Source organism: Varroa destructor, unplaced genomic scaffold (genome assembly GCF_002443255.2).
Source record: "Varroa destructor unplaced genomic scaffold, Vdes_3.0 BEIS01000003.1, whole genome shotgun sequence".
Taxonomy (NCBI): Eukaryota; Metazoa; Arthropoda; class Arachnida; order Mesostigmata; family Varroidae; genus Varroa; species Varroa destructor.
Genome location: NW_019211456.1, coordinates 31,803,707 through 31,823,853, shown reverse-complemented (window position 1 = coordinate 31,823,853; position 20,147 = coordinate 31,803,707). Strand labels below are relative to the sequence as shown.

At 40.8% G+C, this 20,147-nt stretch overlaps 2 long non-coding RNA genes across 5 annotated transcripts; one reads left to right on the top strand and one right to left on the bottom strand.

Moving 5' to 3' along the window:
• Positions 1-5,523: 5,523 nt before the first annotated feature.
• On the bottom strand, positions 5,524-6,794 carry LOC147756820 (uncharacterized). The gene is made up of 2 exons (XR_015325293.1): positions 6,675-6,794; positions 5,524-6,514 (listed from the first exon to the last, which is right to left on the bottom strand). It is a non-coding gene; the product is annotated as an uncharacterized LOC147756820 (long non-coding RNA).
• Positions 6,795-6,924: 130 nt separating this feature from the next.
• On the top strand, positions 6,925-19,678 carry LOC111247117 (uncharacterized). Of its 4 annotated transcripts, none has more exons than XR_015325287.1 (6): positions 6,925-7,372; positions 7,572-7,637; positions 8,109-10,454; positions 16,664-16,882; positions 18,077-19,115; positions 19,455-19,678. It is a non-coding gene; the product is annotated as an uncharacterized LOC111247117 (long non-coding RNA). The 4 variants fall into 4 exon arrangements; XR_015325286.1 differs by having other exon boundaries at positions 6,948-7,372; positions 8,109-10,677; XR_015325288.1 differs by lacking the exon at positions 16,664-16,882.
• The last annotated feature ends 469 nt before the right edge of the window (positions 19,679-20,147 follow it).

Sequence of the window (20,147 nt, the reverse complement as noted above, 5' to 3'; positions counted from 1 at the left end):
AACTTTTGTCAGACACAGTTGAAAGAGCTCGATAGGAATTTTGCTTATCTCAGATAAGTTTTTTGATTTTTTTTCTTATCTGGCCATATTCTGGACGCACTCTTTGCGAACGAGGCTAGGGAGCTAAAGGAATTCATGTCATGCATTGTCGCACCGGACTCTTTATACCAATAGGAAGCGTAACATATTACCTCCTTACTTACATATTATATAGATTGAAAGGATGCTATTCACATTCTTTTGGCGTAACTTGCTTTCCATCTGACGAACGGAAAGAAAAATGTGCGATGCTTCAATACTCATTGTGACCCCTTAATGAGATTTCGATCCAAGACTTGCGCGACAATCTCTCGGCCCTGATAATTCGTCTCCTGATACAGATGGGCTCATAGGCTCTTCTGCAACGAAGCTAAGCCTGTGAGCTATTGTATGAAGCTTTTGCCTTAAGATGTCTGTATCGTAGAAACTACGGTGGGTTTTGTTACATTTAGAATCTGACATAATACTGCAACCCTTTTATCTTATGTATTCAACAAAATTTTATAAAGACATAATAACGTTGAAGTACACCGCGATACTCTAGTTATGCATCATCAATACCTACGTATTGATTGCTCAATCAACCCACCATTGCATCAAGTTCTTTTTTCTCAGCAGTTCCATCCTGGTTAATCAATAACTCAGTAAATTCAAAGTGGATCCATAGAGGTCAGACGTAAATAGTCTTTGATCAAGCAAAAATCAAAATCTCTATAGCAGCACGAAACGCGAATAATGGAGTCCCGGCTACCGCCGGTGATATATTGAGACACACGGTTTTTCCTTTGTGGCGAGATTACATTCAACGATCTTGTATGCTAATAAAGTTTTACTACAAGGGGCTTTAACATGGTATTATCAAATGAAGTGTGTATTGGCACAACATAACCTTTGGTTAAGTTTAAGCCACCGTCTAATGAATACCCATCCCAACCGTAGAAAATCACGAGCTAACATTGACCATATTTCAAAAATAAGGCAGCCGTAACCTGCCCGCTTACCACTTTACAGGGTCGAATTTAATACTTTGGTAACAACACAGGTATTTGCGGGTGAACTGATCATATCCATGGTGACCCCTAATATGGCTCACTAAAGCATTGAGTTTAGAATTGTCGCTGTGAGTGCTCTAACACGAGCTTAGCTAAGACCGAATCAAAGAAGCTCGATGTATGCCTACCGATACTATCGCTTTTGCATTCGTCTCTCTATAATATTAAATACTACGATTCCATAGCCGTGTCACTGTTGCTAGGAAGGAACTGGGTTCCAGTATTGCAAATATACTTCCCTTACAAAACTGGGCTTGGGCTATTCCTGAAAAAATGGTACACATTGCCTGGGTTACTGACAATTTCAATAAATGGTTCGAAGAGGTAATCGTTACGGCAGCGGAAGTTGCCCCGAAGAATGTCTTGTGGGTCGCTTTTTTATACCTCTGCGGTAGAAACGAGAACCAACTGACCACCCGTGAGCCCCAGATCTGGCGAAGCTGAACCTAAAATAGCACAAGTTAATATTGCCACGGCCAAGAATGGTTTTCTGATGGATAGGTTTCCCTCTGCTCGAAAAGCTTCTTTCTCGACCTCAACAGACCACGCCGAAGTGTGATTAGTTGACCGTCAGGCTGCATGTGGAAGGCCTGCAAATCGTTGATACACCAGTAATGTGTGTGCAGCATTTACTCTAGGAATGCACCCTTCTAAACTAAGGGCGTCGTCAACTCGCAATGAGGTGATATAAGCTATTAGGATCGCCGCCTCTGATTAGGTTCTTTCCTCGGGTAGATTTTTAGGAGCAGTGTATTCTTCGCAGTCGAAGGCGAGGCTTGGAGCTACTTGCCAATTTCTCGGATTTACTTATTATTACATAAAGTTCCTAGCCTCATTAGGGTTTGTTTTTCTACTGCTTGCTATGAACTGAAAATAGGGAATTTCATTTGTTAATGGTGTTGGGAGATGAGAAGGAACTTAATACTTTATAGGGTCAGAAAAAGTTCGCGTGCGGCTCCGCAACGTTGTTCTATGCCGGGGGCAAATATTTTTTAAGGTAAATATGTGTAAAATAACTAAGTAATTAAGTTAAATATTCGAATACTAAAAAGTTAGCCATTTTTTCATTATTAACCTTTAGCGTCAAACGCATTCCGTTTGCTTTTTAACGCTTTAATTCCTGTGCAAACATGATTATTTTCATCAGATAACACGTCCTATCACAGTTTTGCCTTGTCTTTTGCGTCAAGCTTCCGGATAATGTTTTAAGAGACCTGGGCTGAGCACTTCGTCTGAGGTATAAAATCTACTCCCGCTACGTTCCCGCTGCCAGCACAATCCGTCAGTGTGGAAGACAGAAGACATAGAAACCCTATCAATATTTTTAGGTTAACTTTCTGAGCAGCACGTTACTGTAAGTTCCGTTAAAGTTGCATGGCTTTTAAATGCGAGTGTCGCAAGTTCGCATTTCTTGGGGCGACTTTCAGAAGTTTCTAACAGGATATATTCTATAGAACAGGCCCCATGAACAGCCAAAATATTCTTGAATATACTTGAATATCGGTATAATCATTACGGACGCTGCCATTATAGAAAGCCGTCGGCATTATCGAAAAGGTAATCGCCATTATAAAGACAGACACAGAAGATCGCGTTATAGCAACTGCGGACATCATGGCCATTACGGAAGAAAGCATTATAGCGTCATCATAGCTTTCACTGAACAAACCACAGAAGGCATGGGGGCATAAAGCACACATCGACATCGGAACCGAGGTGGACGGTAAAATTATGTACAATACAGTACAATTTACGTGTAACCCGAACACATTGAATGCTCTAAAGTACCGAGAGCATTTTAAAGACACAAATAGATAAAAAAAAAAAAGGAAGCAAGAAATATATTTAGGGCTTTTACTTGATATTAGTTACGGTTTACTGCAGACACCACGGAGATCGTGAAGATGGATTGGGATCTCAATAGAGTTAAGACAGGAAGGAAAGATCTCACCACGATCGAGGAGGCCATTCAAGCTACCAGGGGCATTATGACTTACAGAACGCCACAATATGATAACACTGTCGAAACTTCTGTGAAAAGCGACGCTCCAAACTAAAACAGTAATTCTTGCACACAGATAATATATTGCGGGCAAAAATGTTTGGGTAATCTTTCAATTTTCAATAGATTTTACCATTAATGGCATCAAGGTCAACTAAAACTATCTGTATATATAGCTCCTCAGAAAAGCTTACGGAAAGTGATAGTTAAAAGCTGTGTTTTTCTTTGACTATACCTACGTTTCGTCATAACCTTTTATGTAATTCTAAGCTATACATAAGCATATTTATGTAGATTGCTACTACGGAGATGGTTGTTATCACGGACATAGCGGCCGTTACGGAAAGCTGCATTACATGAATGGTTATAATGGTAGCGGGTATCATCATCACGATGAAAGAGGTCGGGGCTCTCATAGCAAACATAGTCATTGTAGGTAGCACGGTGGCAACGATAATGGAGGAGGATACGGGCGTTTCCAACAGTGTCTGCCGAGAGAATCCTTGTTTCGGAAAGTGGGTTAAGATAAGCTCTTTACGAGGGAAGTACTCGCCCAAACAACGGTTATCCTCGCCTGCGTAAATGGGACTGCCAACTATTACATAGTCGTTCTAAAAACAAATATATTAGTAGCAGTAACATGGCTGTGATAAAGCAAAAAACTGCGCCAGAAATTCTTTGTTGATCGGATGAATAGTCCAATCTACCTTTCCACTCATAGCTGGGTCACAGATCGTGCTAATATTGTTTACGTTATGCTGGATGACTCCCAGGATCCATGATCTCAATGTGTACATACAGTTTTGTTTGTAAACAATCGTGCATTATATTGTCGTGATTTTTCTGTAATAGCAGACGCGATTAAATGGTAGAGCGCATTTTATAAGGTACCTTTGTCAATATAGTCGGTGATTGCACTCTGTTACTGACGCAAATCATAAAATTATACATAATCTGAAATGGGAATATAGTAACTACAGTAGTTCACTAACCGGTAACGATGGAACGTATTAAGTCGTTTTCAAAGTCTAAGCTTTCAAAGGAAACCATCGTGATCATCAACCGCACCATAGCCAAAACACGATCACGCTAACTTCTCCTAACGAGGCCTATTTCCTGCTTATGGAACAATAAATTTGACTTATCGAGGTCCCAAACGGTTTCGAAAACATAAAAATTATTTCAATGTAAAACCTTTTGACTTCTCTAGTAATCTATTCACACCACACGTTTAGACAGTAGCTCGTAAACGCTGCGGGCGTTCCGCGTACGGGACCTCTCGCAGACTTTGTATAGAAAAACTACGTTTTTCAAATGATTGTTCTGCTCTAACGTGATATATCTCACGAAAACAAAACTTTGACTTCATAACATTGGCCCAAACGAAGCAGCTGTTAACGACAATAAATCGTGCTCAACGTTCATTTGTGCATTGGTCATAATTGCGGAATAGTGTATGCTCAACCTTGAGATTCAGAACGTAATCCTTAATTAGGCTGATCACTGTTCCTAATTTCTTACTGTAATTACAAAATAAAAAAATACTTACAAAATAAAACTGTGCCATAGATCTTATTTGAATAATAAATGCATGTTTTTTCCAAGATATTTCATACGATCTAGCTAGAATACTCTCATCTTCGTTCAGTACTAAAACGCTCGTCCTTTTATGTTTAATCGAACTGATCTTTTTAATTTAATATAAGTTCTAAAATTAGCAGTTGTATTAGTATTCTATTCATTTGTTAGCCTTTCGCACGCATTCAAGACGAGAGACATATATATAGTCAGCTTCTTTTATCTGGATCGATGTAGAAGGAGTTGACTTCCGTCAAGTGAGGAGAAAAGGGCAAGATAGCTGCCGGCGAGCGTTTCATTGCGTCGGCAAGGGCCTCATTGTTTCTGCCAGCAACGCGTCAATGGCTGAACGAGCCTCGAAACCACAGGAGAATATGTTACTCACGCTTCGCTGGCTGCCAGTGTCTTTCTGGGAATTTCATGTAGCTAGCAACCATTTCACACATGGTCATAAAGAATAGGTCACTAGATATTGCGGTCGTACTTGTTCGTGATGTTTAGTTATTGTAAAAAAAAAAATAAATGTTAAGTAGCAATAAAAACACAACTATGAAATGAAATTAGGAAGCCTGTCTCGTCTAAACGTGTGCCTAATGACACTTACAGCGCTCCCAATCAGGCCTCACTTATAAATATTGTTTTTCATTGAGCTGGTCCCGTTTCTTGGTGAACTTCATGTTGGCACAATTTTTTCAGAATGATTTCTGTTGTCAAACATTATCCCAAAATTTGAAGTTGAGCATATGATAAGGGTATGAGCACGCTTAGCAAACTGTAATAATGCCAATCGAAATTAAAAAAGTAGGCGTTCTTGTGTAAGGACAAAGAGTGTAACAAAAAATAAACAGAAACTCTATGGATCGCTAGGATTGAGAGTTCATTGGAGAGAACACATACATGTCGAACAAGAAAGATAGCCCACAGCTTGTTCTGTTCATCCTTCAGTGTGCGGCATGCAGACTGATTACCTAGAGAAGGCCGATTTTAAACGTGGCGCCAAATAAGTGACAAAAATAATCCTATGTGATCTTGTTTTCTATTCTGCGATCTAGGAATTACTTATGGCAAAAAGAAACCGTTTATATTCATCTTTGAGGTCGTTGTATGTAAAACAAAATGCTCTCTAACGCTTTTTTTTTGTGATATCGCATACACCGCACAGAATTAACTCCACTGCCATTATATCTTCATACCCCCTGTACAACTCGTTGTCCTTTGAGCTTATTTTTATTAAACAGAATCATCCAAGTGATCTTCGTTTAGATAATGCATTTCATATAATAACCATTCCTTTGGGTATGCAACGGACTCTTTTTGGTGTACATTTACAGTCATTATCGAAACGTCGTGGCTTGTTGTGATAGTTAAACAAAAAAATGTTTCCATTAGGCGTTACTTCGGACGGTTGGCTTTCGGCACATTACGAAGTAAAAGATGGTTTTGCCCCCGATTGGAACCCACGCCACGACGTGTGCTTAACTTTGGGGGGCAAACGAGTTACCCAGAGCATTTTCTCGGGGACGTGTGACAGTTCAACTTACAACTTTGCGATAAGGTCGAGTTCTGTGCGAACTAGTAACTATTTTATAAGGCTTGCTGCTCTGTTATCGAATAACGATTGCCCTTTCCCTGACTTTAAGTCTCGCGCCTGGTCCGGACAACCCCAGTCATTCGGTTCGTTGCACCGGTGTTACACGCATGTCCTTGTTTATGGGTCGAAAGAGTACGGCTGCCCGAAGTCGGAGTGGTGCCCCGCGACGTGACTAGAAAACATGTGCAAACGTTCTTGTTTCCCGACAGAAATGTCGCCGTGACGGGAGTTAGACATGAACAGAGGGTGGAGCTACAAATAGCACACGGAAAGCGGGTTGATAGTAAGGATGCCCCACGTGTAAAAGATCCGGTCGAGAAATTTTCAGAGTTGTCTTCTTCCGAAAAAAGACGATTGTTTGGAGAAAAAAAGAACTAATGTGATTTACAATGGCTCATCAGTGAACACTTACCTTTAGGTTAATATCAGGGAAAAAAATCGACGAACGGCGGGTTAACGGAGAAAAAAGCAAATATTAAAGGATCTACTAGTGTTCCTGCCACGAAAATTGGAGTAACACTATCGGCTGCAGAACATGCAGACGACGATCTCTTGGCGCAGGAAGCCCGCTACGCCGCTTATGACGGCTACGATGGAAGAGGAAGCCGTTATAAACATACTGCGAAATATAAGACCCGCAAGATGTTAGCGTCATGCATATTCTCGAGTATCCTATAGGGCTTAACATAGAATGCATATTTTCGTAACGTTTAGAATAGCCTAAGTTGATGGCAATACATGCCTTGAAGTCTCATATGATGCGTTCATCACTATTTATATTGTAAGGAACAGTAGCAAACTACCGAGACATATATGAGGATAGGTTCAAATACAGTGTATGGATCATAGGCTAATGTGTGGCATATTTTATGCGGCAAAAATGAAAGACAATTTCACGACAAAAAAGATATATATATATATATTATCTGGGTGTTTCTATTTGACCGAAGTTTTCGTGTACATTATTTCGTGCGTTATCTGTTAATAGATTGATGATAAAAGAGTTAAACAACAACTTGCAATATATGTGAGGGTGATATCCACGTGAAGAATACACATGTTTAGCTAAGCCTCGTAGGGAAAGCTCTACTTCAAAAAGACAAGGTCCAGGTAAGTCACAACGCGATGTCTCATAAGCCACCTTTCATTTGTACAAAAAAAAAAGCACTAATAAAGAATGGCGGAATAGAATAGGCGGGAATGCCCCAAGGAATATGGAATCCTGCCTCACTTGACAATATATATAAGGCTCTCCTTCGGGGATGAACTCATTTATGTGATTGTCACTGATAAGTTGTATGCTTTTAAGGAGGAGATTATAACGGCTACAAAAAACGCAATATCGGTGAAGGAAGGTGCTACCGCGATCATCAAGGTAACCGTTACTATCGGAAGGGCAGCCGCAACAGCTATGGATCGTATAGTGGATACAAAAAACATTTCCATTGGGGTAGAAGATTTATTATTAGAGTTGTTCAATGGTGCCCACTTTACTTGCGAAACAATAACAAATGCATGTTTATTACTAAGCCTACCGATACTTCCCGTGTACCTATTCATACTGTGCCCAACAAGTGTGATAGTCCGTCAAAAAATCTTGTTTGTATAATTAAGCGTAAATTTTTTTATAGCTTTTCAATAGCGTGTACTTTGATGGTGATGTGATAATATTTAAATAAGTAAACATTTAAAAAATTTATAAAAATCTTATCTTGTGAACAAATGCATTTGAACATGCGTATGAGACACTAATAAGACGTAATGCAAATTAAAGTAAACAAACATTGCCTTTTCTTTGTTTCGTGAACGTGCTATATATTTCAATCAGTTACTTGCTTTGCTTCAGATATTGACGTGATCAAGGTCACGGACTAGAAGCACCCCCATAAACGTCAAAGATGGGGGCGTCACCACCACAGTAGAGGTCAAACAGGCTTTTGGTACAGCCGGGGGAGGAAGTATAAATGGATATTATACGTAGCTCTAAGCAAGTTTCAATTGTAAGAGACTGCCAGTTTAAAGAAGACTCTTGATAGAGCTTGAGTGTGCCTTGAGAGCCTGCTTGTACAATACCCGTGTAAAACAACGTGTAGAAGTTTAAGGACTATATGAGTTTAATGAACAAAAGCTAGTTTGTCTTTTGATGCATTGCCCGATAGATATTTATTTTTTGGCAGATCTTTTTTTTTTTTCTCTACAATCTTAGAGCTGGCCGCTATGGGAATCAACATGGAGAGCGAGGCAATTGTGGTAGCGGCTATCATCGTCGTTATGGAGACTGAAGTCATGGGAATTATAGTCAATGTAAATTTCACGGAGAAGGCCGGTAAAGTAGATATCGCTACATAGAACGTCAAGGAAGCTACAGAAATGGAGAAGGGACATACTAGTCACTTTTGTCAAAAATGAGAAAAGCATTGGCCTATTTTAAATTTGGCTACCTATACATAGGCTTCTTCCATAGGCGTTGGTTTAGTAACCTAATTATAATTTAAGAAGTTGGCCATATATGTAGGGATGTCACGGGAAGCCGTAGTTCAGAACAGTCGGTAAACCAGTTGGTGACGCATCGTCCAGCTGAGCATATATACACCGTTTACAATTACCGAGTGCGTTAGCCTTCAGATATATGCTCTTGATAAAAAAAATATTCAGTCTAGTCAACAGAACACGGTTAAAGGCTAAAAATATACGTATTATTTGCGCTTCCTTCTAGGAGCAAGTTTAACTTCAAGTCAGTATGTATTTACAACTATAATAAAATGGAAAAAAACAGGATAAATAACCAGTAGAATAACAAGAGTAAGTTACCTGGTACTCACATACGACTTTTGCCATGAGCTTCAAAGCATCGTTGAATGTTCGTTCCTGATGGTAGAATCAAATGAGTAAAGCCAGCATAGACTAGGTTTGCTATAGCTAATTAAAAAGCACAATGAGGCAATCACTGAAAAAGCTCATTTATAGATAGTAGGCCATATATGTTACTATCAAACATGCATTGTGCTACCCAGGATCGGAAGTGACCTTAAATAATACTATAGCAATTTATAACCTTTATATAAAAAATATATATAGGATTCTACTATTAGATTGTCCTTATTTATTTCACAATTGTTGAATCACAGCAAAAAGAGAGTGTCCAATTTTTGCACAGTTTATCAAGGGCAAATCACCGCAGTTAGAGGTGGTGTTCTCTTAATTTCTGGAAGTTTTGTCGGCTCGTTTTCATTGGCCTTATTCACTTTTTGGCTCATTTTATTTCACTCTTTATAATTAGCTAATCCTTATGACAACTTGCGATAAATGCCCCTTCCTGCATAATCCTTTGCAACATGTTTGTATTCGTTGCGAGCTACGGCAGTTTATATCTCCCTCAGTTTTATCAGTCTCATTACAAAATCTTATAAGTGTTGAATAAGGACAGCTTCCATTGAATGCTGAGCTTGGTTTCACTTGAAATCGCGTTCCCTTATCAGAAACATGAGCAAGATAAAGTGGATCGTATATTTAGAAAGCTGTTGAATGACAAATATGGCGTGATGGTCTTTATTTTGCTACAGCGGGAAAGACGGAGCCAAGTATCAGCAGCACGTAAGAAGCGCATTCAAAATAAACCGCCTTAGAAAATATATCCTTGGTTTAGTTTAAACGAGGGCGGAGCAACTGATTGTGGGCATAAGTGAATCATTTTAAGTAAACTGCTGACCCGGTGCAATAATCCAGTAGCAGTTACTCTACAGAGCTGTTTCACTAGGCGAAGCCACTGATAGTGATAGACTGATGGACTTGTTGATAAAACACCGTTGAGGCCTTTTCCGCAAAAGCCAAAATGAATTTCACTGCATTTGCAGTTAACGATTCTCTAATCATTAACTATATTTAAATAGTCAAAGATTTCGCGCATTCGGCAGATGCGACACGTGTTCCTGTAACGTTTATTCGAGTACATGTGATGGAAGGCTGGAAACAGCCGACCGCTGTCAATACGGAGACCATGTCCTAGTCAGGCGGAAATTGGCCATAAACTAGGAGCATAGTATATTGGCGTTCGTGACGGCTGCCGGCAGTGTAACGTTGAGACGATCCAAGCTATTGGTTGGTGGGACGCTGTATGTGCACGAAATATGAATGAGTCAGGTTATTGGCAAGTGGAGGTTCGCGTCTACTCACAGACCTGTGAAAAGTGGAGGTATACTGTATGGCAAGCGTATGGCAAAGGTTAAGGGTGATTTCTGTTTGAGACTGTGTTGGTAGGGGTACGAGATCACGAGGAAAGGTTGTTGCCGCCTGTACTGATCGGTGACACTTACTAAAACGGAATAATTTCCATCGACTTCAACAGATTAACTGTCCATAATTGAATTACCTCACCGGATATGACGTTTGCGAGCCACATCACTGTTACATGAAAAGTAACCGTAACTAAACTTTCTGCTCTTTATTCTTCAATTAGAATTTTTATCAAGATAGTTACAGCTTGAATATTACCGAAGGTTGCTAGCGCAGTCTAACTAATAGAGGAATACGCCAGATTGGGCGCAGAGCTTCCATGGAGCCTTGAGCTTTAATTTAGAAGAGTGTCCTGGTATAAAATAAGATAATACCATTCTGGTTAAGTTATGACGTACTGGAAACAGTTATTACTCATTGACAGTATAGTGGCAGCCGATTTTATGTACCTAATATTAAAGATCAACCAATCAAGCTATGTCATGTTATCTAAAATCATGTTATGAAGTGCGTAACGGAAGAACAAGAACAAGCAGACCATATTGCAAAGTTAACAAACAAAAAAATATCAACTAAAAAAATAGGCTGCTTACATTAAAAGAGCCATTACAATTTAGGCGCTTATTTTCCAACTACTGCACAATTATATAGATAACTTGATAGTTCTGAACTGTATCAGTCACTTGAACAAGCATAATACTGCTGAAACATGAATTACTAGGTGAGTAAATTGAAAATAGGTGAGCTTCGTAAAACGGCTTCAATATCAATCATATTTCAAATAGAGTTAATTCCATGAATGCCGAGTATATGAAGAGCAAGTTCATCCATTAGAGACGGAAATTTAAGTAATGTTAAAATGAGTATTAAGTTACCCCCTTTTTTTTTTTTTTTTTTAATAACCTAGTAAAATACAACCAACCAATTGATTACAGTAAAGTGCATTGTATAGCATAATCAGCGTATGATTATAACATCTGGCCTCAAGGCCTCGTGTAAGGGCAAACAAATATTTGTCCAATATGATGGACAGCTGTTTAGTGAAAATGTTAGTGCCAAAGCTCTATGTCCCAATCTCATAACTTTGACAGTGAATCTTTTAAAATAAACCCGTTAAGTGGTTAAAAAAAGGATCCTACAATTGTATTGTTTCAACATGAGAAAACATTTTTATCCGCGTAGCGTCAAGAGCCAGCTTCCTTAGTTCCGGATAATGTCCTCCATTTTTGAAATTTATTTTAGTAACCCGGAGGATAACCCGTATTCTATAGTTATTCTATTCTTTGATCTACGAATGAGTCAGATATGTGGCAGCAAGGAACATATCGCGTCTACAAACTTTGCTGACTATAAGATAGTCCGTCAGAGATAATTAAGATAAGATAGTCCGTCAGAGATAATTGCATTTGAAGTTAATTCTGCTGTTATCGAATCACTTCCCCCCTAGTAACAAACAGATAGAAATAAAACATCGATTGTGAAGGAGCTCGAATCATCTCCACTATATGTGTAAGCCAGTACTATAAACTAGGACACATAACGCTACCTTATTCTGTGTTTATTATTCGTGCTCCATAAGCGTTTGACCACTCGTTGGGATACGAAGATTTTTTAAATAATTCCACTTAAAAAATGAACTAACTTTGCATTCACGTTTAACTAACTCCACTTTAATTACACCTTACTTTTGTCACATTCAAAAATAGTCTCGACTCATCTTTACGTTGCTGGAGAGGAAAATCGCTGGTGTTGAGTAGCAGGGCCGAGATACTTCTGAGAAAGATAATACAGCTAAGGTACTCCTGGACCGCATTTCCCAGGCTGCTCATTGATTCTGTAATCGTCCTCCAATGCCAGACTGGTCCCACCAGAATGTTCAAAATTCGGCGTAGCTATTCGATGCTCGCTTTCATTGAATATTAATGCACCCTTTTTTTTGCCTATTCCCTGACTACGGTCATTTACTTCTGCACGCTACTACGTTGACGCAGCTCTGCCCTGGATATTATCTATATGCTTGGCATTCATCGCACAGATTCATTATTTTTGCGTTATTATTCAGACAACTACTCTCAAGTTAGCGCACGTAGTAATAGCAAGTATAGAGTAAATGCAACTGAACTTATTTCTTCCGACCACCAATTTTGTCTAGTGCAATGTAAACATACCTTGGGAGCTACTTTGCCAAGTGGTTCTTCCAGAGTAACTTTGCGAAGCAGTCAAGCGAACTTTGATAGCTTGGACTTCTCGGAAAAATGCGTTCTGCTTTGTTCCGTCCATCGTCCCAGGAGGACCTTCTATGCTTATCGGGTCGCCAAATAGAACGGCGTAGGCTGAGGAAGTCAGGGCCAGACGTAACTAAAGGGCTTCCTGCGGTGCCATGGTGGCCTAGGCGGTCTCGCTGTAGGTAGGTGTGTGTGATTGACATCGATTCTGAGCTCTCCAGAATTCCTTCCTAAGAGATCTTCTAAGGTTCAATAATGGGCCGTTCATTCGTCCGAACGTGTGTTTAACCCCCGTTTGTTATGGAAAACCAGTATCCCTTGAACTGAACGTCCTGCATCTCCACGATGTCTTGGCTCTCTTCATACTTCGTCAGCAAAACCAGGAGTGTTCGTCCCCAAGGTTGTTGTTTCAAGGTCGAACTCCCAGATAGTAATGACGGCGGTGGCGTTGCCATTGGTGAAATCACTGCAACTGCTTCGAATTTGAGTCGAAGTAGGCACAATAGGAGGCAATATGTAATTTCGTATGTCTAATACGCACGTTTACTGCTTTTCGGTGTCGGGTCGTAAGCAGCACAGTCTGAGAGATAAAAACAGCCTTTGAGGATAGAGTGCTTACATTCAGATAAGTAAATAAGTACCTAGAACGATCTTGGTAGATAAGTAGAGATACTCGTCCTGTGTAAGCTTAAAACTAAGTCTACTGACAAAAAGCACCGCTTTAAAGTTGCAAAAGTTTTGCTGGTAGTCTGAAGTGCTAAGCCAGTGGCTGAAATGGTCTGGGAGTTGTTCTTTGAAACTCCACCATTGACATATACTGCACTACATGCGTGAGAAAAATAATATTTATGGTAATAGCACACTTTATTTTTTTTAAATAAAGGCGTACATAATATATCATAGATCAATAGCAAATATTATCGTTCGTGCGCCAATTAAGAAAAAAATTATTTACGACTGCGCGTTTTGCGGTAGTTTTTTTCTGCATGTTTTACCGCTGCGGATATGCATCTGATCCTTTCCAATTCAAACCTAATGAACTTTTTTGAATCTTAGTTGAAAATCGTTAGAACACAGAAACAAACTACGATAAAAGTAGAGAAGGATATTAACATTCAGAGGATTTCGATTTATTTCGAAGTTCCGCCGAAAGTAGTGTTACTTTCTAAATAAGGCTTGTAACTTAGTTTACTGTTTAGCAAAAGACACAGCTTTATTTCTAATTATTGAAATCAAATAAAGCTAGCCTTGCCCTTTGATTATCTATTTGTGTAGAGCCATCTTGCTAACTTGCTTATCATGTACGACGTGGTATTAAAACGTTGTTTCGTAAAGAGACCGAACGTATGAATTACGTGTTTCTAAATGGCACCCGTGAACCCATCCGCTGGGCTGAGGCTCTTGGGAGGCAGTAGCACCCGGTCAAACACCCGAGGCCAAAACCTAACGATCTGGCTGACAGGCAGCAGTCACTGCGCAAGTAGGTTCGAAATTGAGGGCCCGTACCGAAAATCTGTAACTGAAATGACCGACAGTTCCACGCGACGACCAACGGCAAGATAAGAGAGACCCATCAGAAAGTACTGCTGTAAGATAGGTAGAGATATTGGTGTAAAATCATAGCCAATCATCGCCGGTTGAAAACGCGTTGAGCTCAACGCGTCGAGGCCTGCAGACCTATAATTTCGAGCGCCTTCGTCGTCAGGAGTAAGAGCAGCAGAAGCAAGTGGAAAACCAATAGCAGCAAAGGACGAACGGGCGGAAGAGAACAGAAGCATCGTAAAAGTCGGTTGCGTGACAGAATCCGAAGGGAAAACGCGAGCGAAAGGAAGACAATTGTTTTTACGACCAAATAGAAGAAAGTTCGCTTGGCAACTTCGTCACCTTCATCGTAACCCCGAAGGAGAGCGGCCAGGCCGCCGTTCTGTGCGTCCCCATTGACGACGTCAACCATCGTACCACTAACGCGGGAAAGAGACTTCTGCAAAAAAAGTACGAATTTTTCTTTCCTGAGTAGCGGTGCCTGGAAACAGGGCGGCTGACAAGATAGTTAATGGTACGATATCTGCTTCATCCCTTTCTACTAGTAATCTCAGCGGTAGTGCAAACAGCTACGGTGCGAGTGGTAGCAGGTCTTTATTAGGAAACACAGATCTCCAGTCGTTCCTTTCGCCTTCGGTCGTTCGTTGTTATAGGCTTCCGGGGACCGAAAAGCAAATGCCTGGATAATTAGTTCGTTGCACTGGGCGCGCTGGTGCCGACTGGTCGATAATTGGCAATACCGGCGTCGATACGCAATCGTCTCTCGATCCGTTTCGCGGTCCATGCACTTTAGTCGGCAGCGAGACGGAGCCGCTGCTGGCCCAAAGGTTTGAAGCATCAGATGATAGCCCTAGGTTTGCCTTGTACCCTTTTGTCAAGGTCATGCATAAACACACAGCGACAGCAGCCACATTCCTACATACAGACTCGCACCTTATTGAAGCTTCGCAGAAGGTTACGCTCTCGACGTCATCTGCCCGCCTTTGTAGCCGCGGCTACGCTACTGTATTGTCATTAAGAGCAGCACTAAAAAAGTGGCCATCGTCTTGACCAACAACGGAGCGAGATCCCAACGTGACAGCATTTGCCGCTACGATGATGAAGCGAGGTTATTTTTTCTTCAAAGCCACCGTAGACCTGAGAAGCAAACTCGGTTGAAAGCTTTTTTTTTCTTGTTCAATATTTTCTAATGACCTGCCAGTTGGTAAGGTCAACAGCCGACCATGACAACGCTAAAAGTCAATCAAGTGAGATGTCGAAATGCGCCTCTTGGGAAATCGCAAATTACAGTCTTTGCTGCTCCTAGAACACCCTCATGTCAGAATCGTATTAAATATAATTGAAATCTAAATGCGATAACTGAGTTCTATATCTACCGATCTTGTAACTTAACTCTTAACCTAATCTCAAGTTATTTAACGACACCGATTCCTTACGTATTGTGCGCTATTACCCTTACCAAGAATACCGTTTATGATTCTCTACAACAGCGTACAACTTTCAGATTAACTGGTCTTAGAATAAGCACTAATATATAAGCAATCACATTAGTGCTGAGTCTTGTTGCGAAGCTTTTTATACTGTTATTAGAGATGGATTCGGTCGTGCCGGAGAGAACATTTCCATTCTGTTAAATAAGCTTCAGTAGCAGTACACACCTTTCGAATTTGGAGCAGTTGCTCAAATAGACGTCCTGTGTCATTCAGATCTGACTTAGCAGGATCGAATCTTCGCTCCTGAGATCACAATTGCGAAATTTCATAACAGTAAGAAGCGCGGTTTTGCTTCAGGTAAAAGATATTTTTTTTTTTAAATTTGATTAGCACGCATCATTAGTATATTGTCTTTATTCGAAGTTGTTTATGCAGAGGGTCCGCGTTCAGAAAATAACAGGCCTGTTATTCAGAGCCGCATGCCATGTCTCATAAGGAGAAAGAATCGTCGACGCCATTTATGGCTTTCTAGCATTAAACAAATCGCTTGACTACCGACAGCATGGCTTTTGAAATAGACAGTCAACTAACGAGCAACTAGTAAAAGTGTGTAAGCACTTGTAAAACCATGTGACTCACCATGGCGATGTGAGCCATGGTTTTCTCGGTCTTGTCTTCAGGCGCAACGCCCCTGTTCTCCGTGATGGCCGTGATGCTCGCGCCTGTTATGCTTTTCATGTCCATGGCGATGTACTCCGTATTCCCCACAATGACCGCGGCCTTTATGACTTCCACAACAAGCCCCGGTTATTTTCATCGGCTATTCGTCATCCTGCAGCGCGAACTCAGCCAGGGCGCTAATATTTGCTCTGGACAGGAGTTAACAACGAAATGCTGAACTGGTTGGTCGTAAGTCTCTTGAAGTGCATCTGCGACTAACAAGGTGTTCGCATTCCTCTCTCTTTCAGTCTGAATCTGATCTCAGTCAAGCTGTTTCGAACTGTTTAAGGTCGTGCAAGTAACGACTACCGAAGCAGGCTTATTCTACGGAAACCTGTTTTTAACAAACATGTTCAAGTTATCCTGCGGTTGCTCCTGATTGGAGCAAGCGATTACAGGTTCTGCACGAATGTCTCGGGACCAAGCTACGGCGAAGCTGTTTGTGCTACTACATACATTGTTCCGGGGTAAGGCAGTTCTTATATATGCTTGAAATACCCTTACCCCTATCCAGTTTAGGCAATAGCCTCAAAAAGATAAAAGATTTCCTTGTTCCTTTCTACTGATAACGTAAACAAAAGTGCGCTCCTGGCGACCCTGAACGCAGACTTGAGCACTTGTAAACAGAAGGGCGCTTTTAGCCCAGTTGCGCCTAATTAGTCTCCTCTTCAAGATTAGATCGGGCATTTTTAGGTGCCTTTGTATGTGCATGAAATAGTATTGTTGGGCATCGATGAAAGCGTAGTTACTACTTGAAAGATGGTCCAAGTTTAGCTATGTTTCACTACTTAATAGAACCTACCTCGTAAAATATATAATGCTAGTTTGCTAAATCATCAATAGAGCATGTTTACAACTGATAAACAAAAGCCGTTAATATTTAAATGGGAAAAATATTTAACTGTTAGGCTTCGGTCGCCAAAAAGTCTTGACTGTTTTTTAACTAGGTAGCTTTAAGGTCCCATATAATCAGGTAACATAAATCGCGTTAAGTCGGCGTTAGTGCTATCTGAAAGCCAAGGTTTAGCAGCGGCAAATTTGTTACTATTGTTGAAATGCCTTTATTCTTTATTATTATTATTATTATATTAAAAGATTAATAATAAGAGAAATTATATTAAAAAATTTTAAATAAAGGCACAAATTTTACCCAGGTCCATGAAGTTTACAGTCACGATTATCGAAGGAAATGGCCCGAAGTAATTTAAGCTGCTAGTATAGCACCAAGCTGCATAGGCGTTCGAAATGATGAAAACTAATAGAGAGGTTCTTTTCGCTGCAAATTAGTTACTGACATTTAGTCGGCCATATATGATACACTGTATATGCAAGAGCCTCTATGAGCATAAAATATTCACTAGAGTGGGGTGCAACTTCGAAAAACAATAGTTTTTTGTACGCGCTCCTCATGCCCACCTGCGAAGTGCCTGGAGGCTGCATTAATTCATTGCGTACTTCTTCCTTCGTAACCACTTTTCCTTGTTTTTTATCGCTAGCAAGTTATAATTTGCACGTTTTCTTTGAATCAATAAGTCCTCTCCTATAAGTTCATTGGTTAATGATATGCAACGAGTATTTCTTATTGGTCACTAATCGCAATAAATCTACTTAATTCCGTTGTATATTCTCAAAATCCGTTAACTATCGGCATGGCTACAAAGCATGGGACGCCAACAAGATGAACGACTTGCTCCTCATCTTTGCCATCATATTTATAACTTTTGACGCTTCAAAATGCCGCAACTTAAAAACGTCGCTCCGCTTCTTTGGCAGCTCTGAAACTCTACGAAGAACTTAATTTAGTCCTAAACTGATCACCGACCCTATTTACTCCCATTCGCTGCTACTGCTATCGGAACGGACTATTGCGATACAAAAATGTGTGCTTCGCTTGGCATTTCCCTTACGTAACAACCTACCAGTTAGGGCAAGGACTTAACGGTCAGTAAACAGGTTGCCAGTTCAAACATCCTTTGCTTTAGACCGCGTCACTAACGTTGCCCTTGCTGTCATTTTATTCGCCTTTATGTATCGCAAGTCGCTGGCGGTTTTCATTGAAAATATCGGTATATGCGCCGTTACTCATACACACTATGGTCGTATTTGCCGTCAGAGCTGCGTCGAGGGCTTTTGTGGATCAACGACTGACGGTGCGATTATTGCCGCCCGCATGTGTAACTATTGCAGCATTGCGACCATCATCAATAGAAAAAAAAGGTACAATGCCTCTTTCCTCGTACAGCTTTCATCGTTATTGTGCGCCGTTGAGAGGGACGATATCGTGCACTACTATGGGCGGTTTATGAACGGTCGATGATCAGCCGGTCGACTGAGGCAACGACATCCGTAGAAAGAGTTGCAGGAAAGTCATATGTTTAAAACGGAATGATCGCTGTGAAATATTGATTTGACTTTCCGGAGCCTTCATATCATATTGGCCGTGGAGAAACCTGAAGGTATTCCAAAATTTCGATCCACAAAAACGGTGTGATCGAAGCAGTGAAAATTTGTCTTCTCCCTGATGCTGCTTTCTCTGCTCTTATATAAACTGCCGGTGCACCCGTCTATCGCTCGTGGGTTGGCATCTAATAACAGCAGCAGCGGCAACGAAACGCGCAGTGAAGGACGAGGTTGCATGCCATCGAGCTATGGCAATCATTGTGACCCTTGATTTGTCGTGGACCATCGTGGCTAAAGAAGGTGGGTAATATGAGTAAAAGAGCGTCTTCTAAAGGGACCTATAAAGCTAGGTTGTAGGTCAGTTAATGTCGATTCTACCAGGAAGGAAAGCAGCCAGGCAGAATATCAACACGACCACTTCTACTAGGCTGTGCCACCTCGACAGCATATCACAGCAAACAGCATCAAGCAAGTGCCACCTTTGAGTCTTCCTTCTCACTCGTGTTTTTTACTAGTCCCTTCTGCGCTTCCAGTTGGTTCCTATAGCCATCGCCTGCCTTGCTGTTTGCTGGCAGGTTCCGACTGACTCTTGGTTTTCAACAACGCCTACTAACACCGTTACCACCATTTCTGTTGCAGGTGTAGCGGTAGTCCACCCTATACATTGTCCTAAATGGTGGGAATCGGACCAACCATCGAAAATTGGATTGCGGACCAAAGTAGGAAGACAGCAACAGACGACGGCTACTTCGGAAGACGCGTTTGTACCAAGGGTGGTGTGAACGATTCACCGCCAGAGCTGGGGAGTTTCAAATAAAAAACAGAACTAAGTTTTTAAAATAATATATATACATAATTTTAGATCAATATTATCTTCATTTGCAGAAGTAGATGCTGAAAGTTTAGTGTAGACATAAGTTCTAGGTTTTGGACTTAGACTTATTGACAGTCTTGGAATAATCTTGACGATGCAAGTGAAATTTTGCGCTATTACAGACGTTTATTAAGAAGTATTCAGCGTGTTTGAGCCGTACGAGCTACTCGACATCTAACATTCAAACGCATATCTAGGCCATGGTCAACACATTAATAGTAACATGAATATGCACGCGTGTAAGATGCGCGAAATGCAAAAGCAGCAGCTTCTGCGGGAAAACAAGTTCTCGAGGCGGAACTTGCTCCCGTTATTATTATTATTATTAACTGTCCTAAAGGGTAGCGTAAGACAGTTGCGTTTACTGAGGTAGATCTAGGGCCATGTTTCTCTCTTCCATGCCTCTCTCTGGCCGTGCTGGCTTCCTCTTCTCATCTGTTTTTAAACCTTTTACTTGC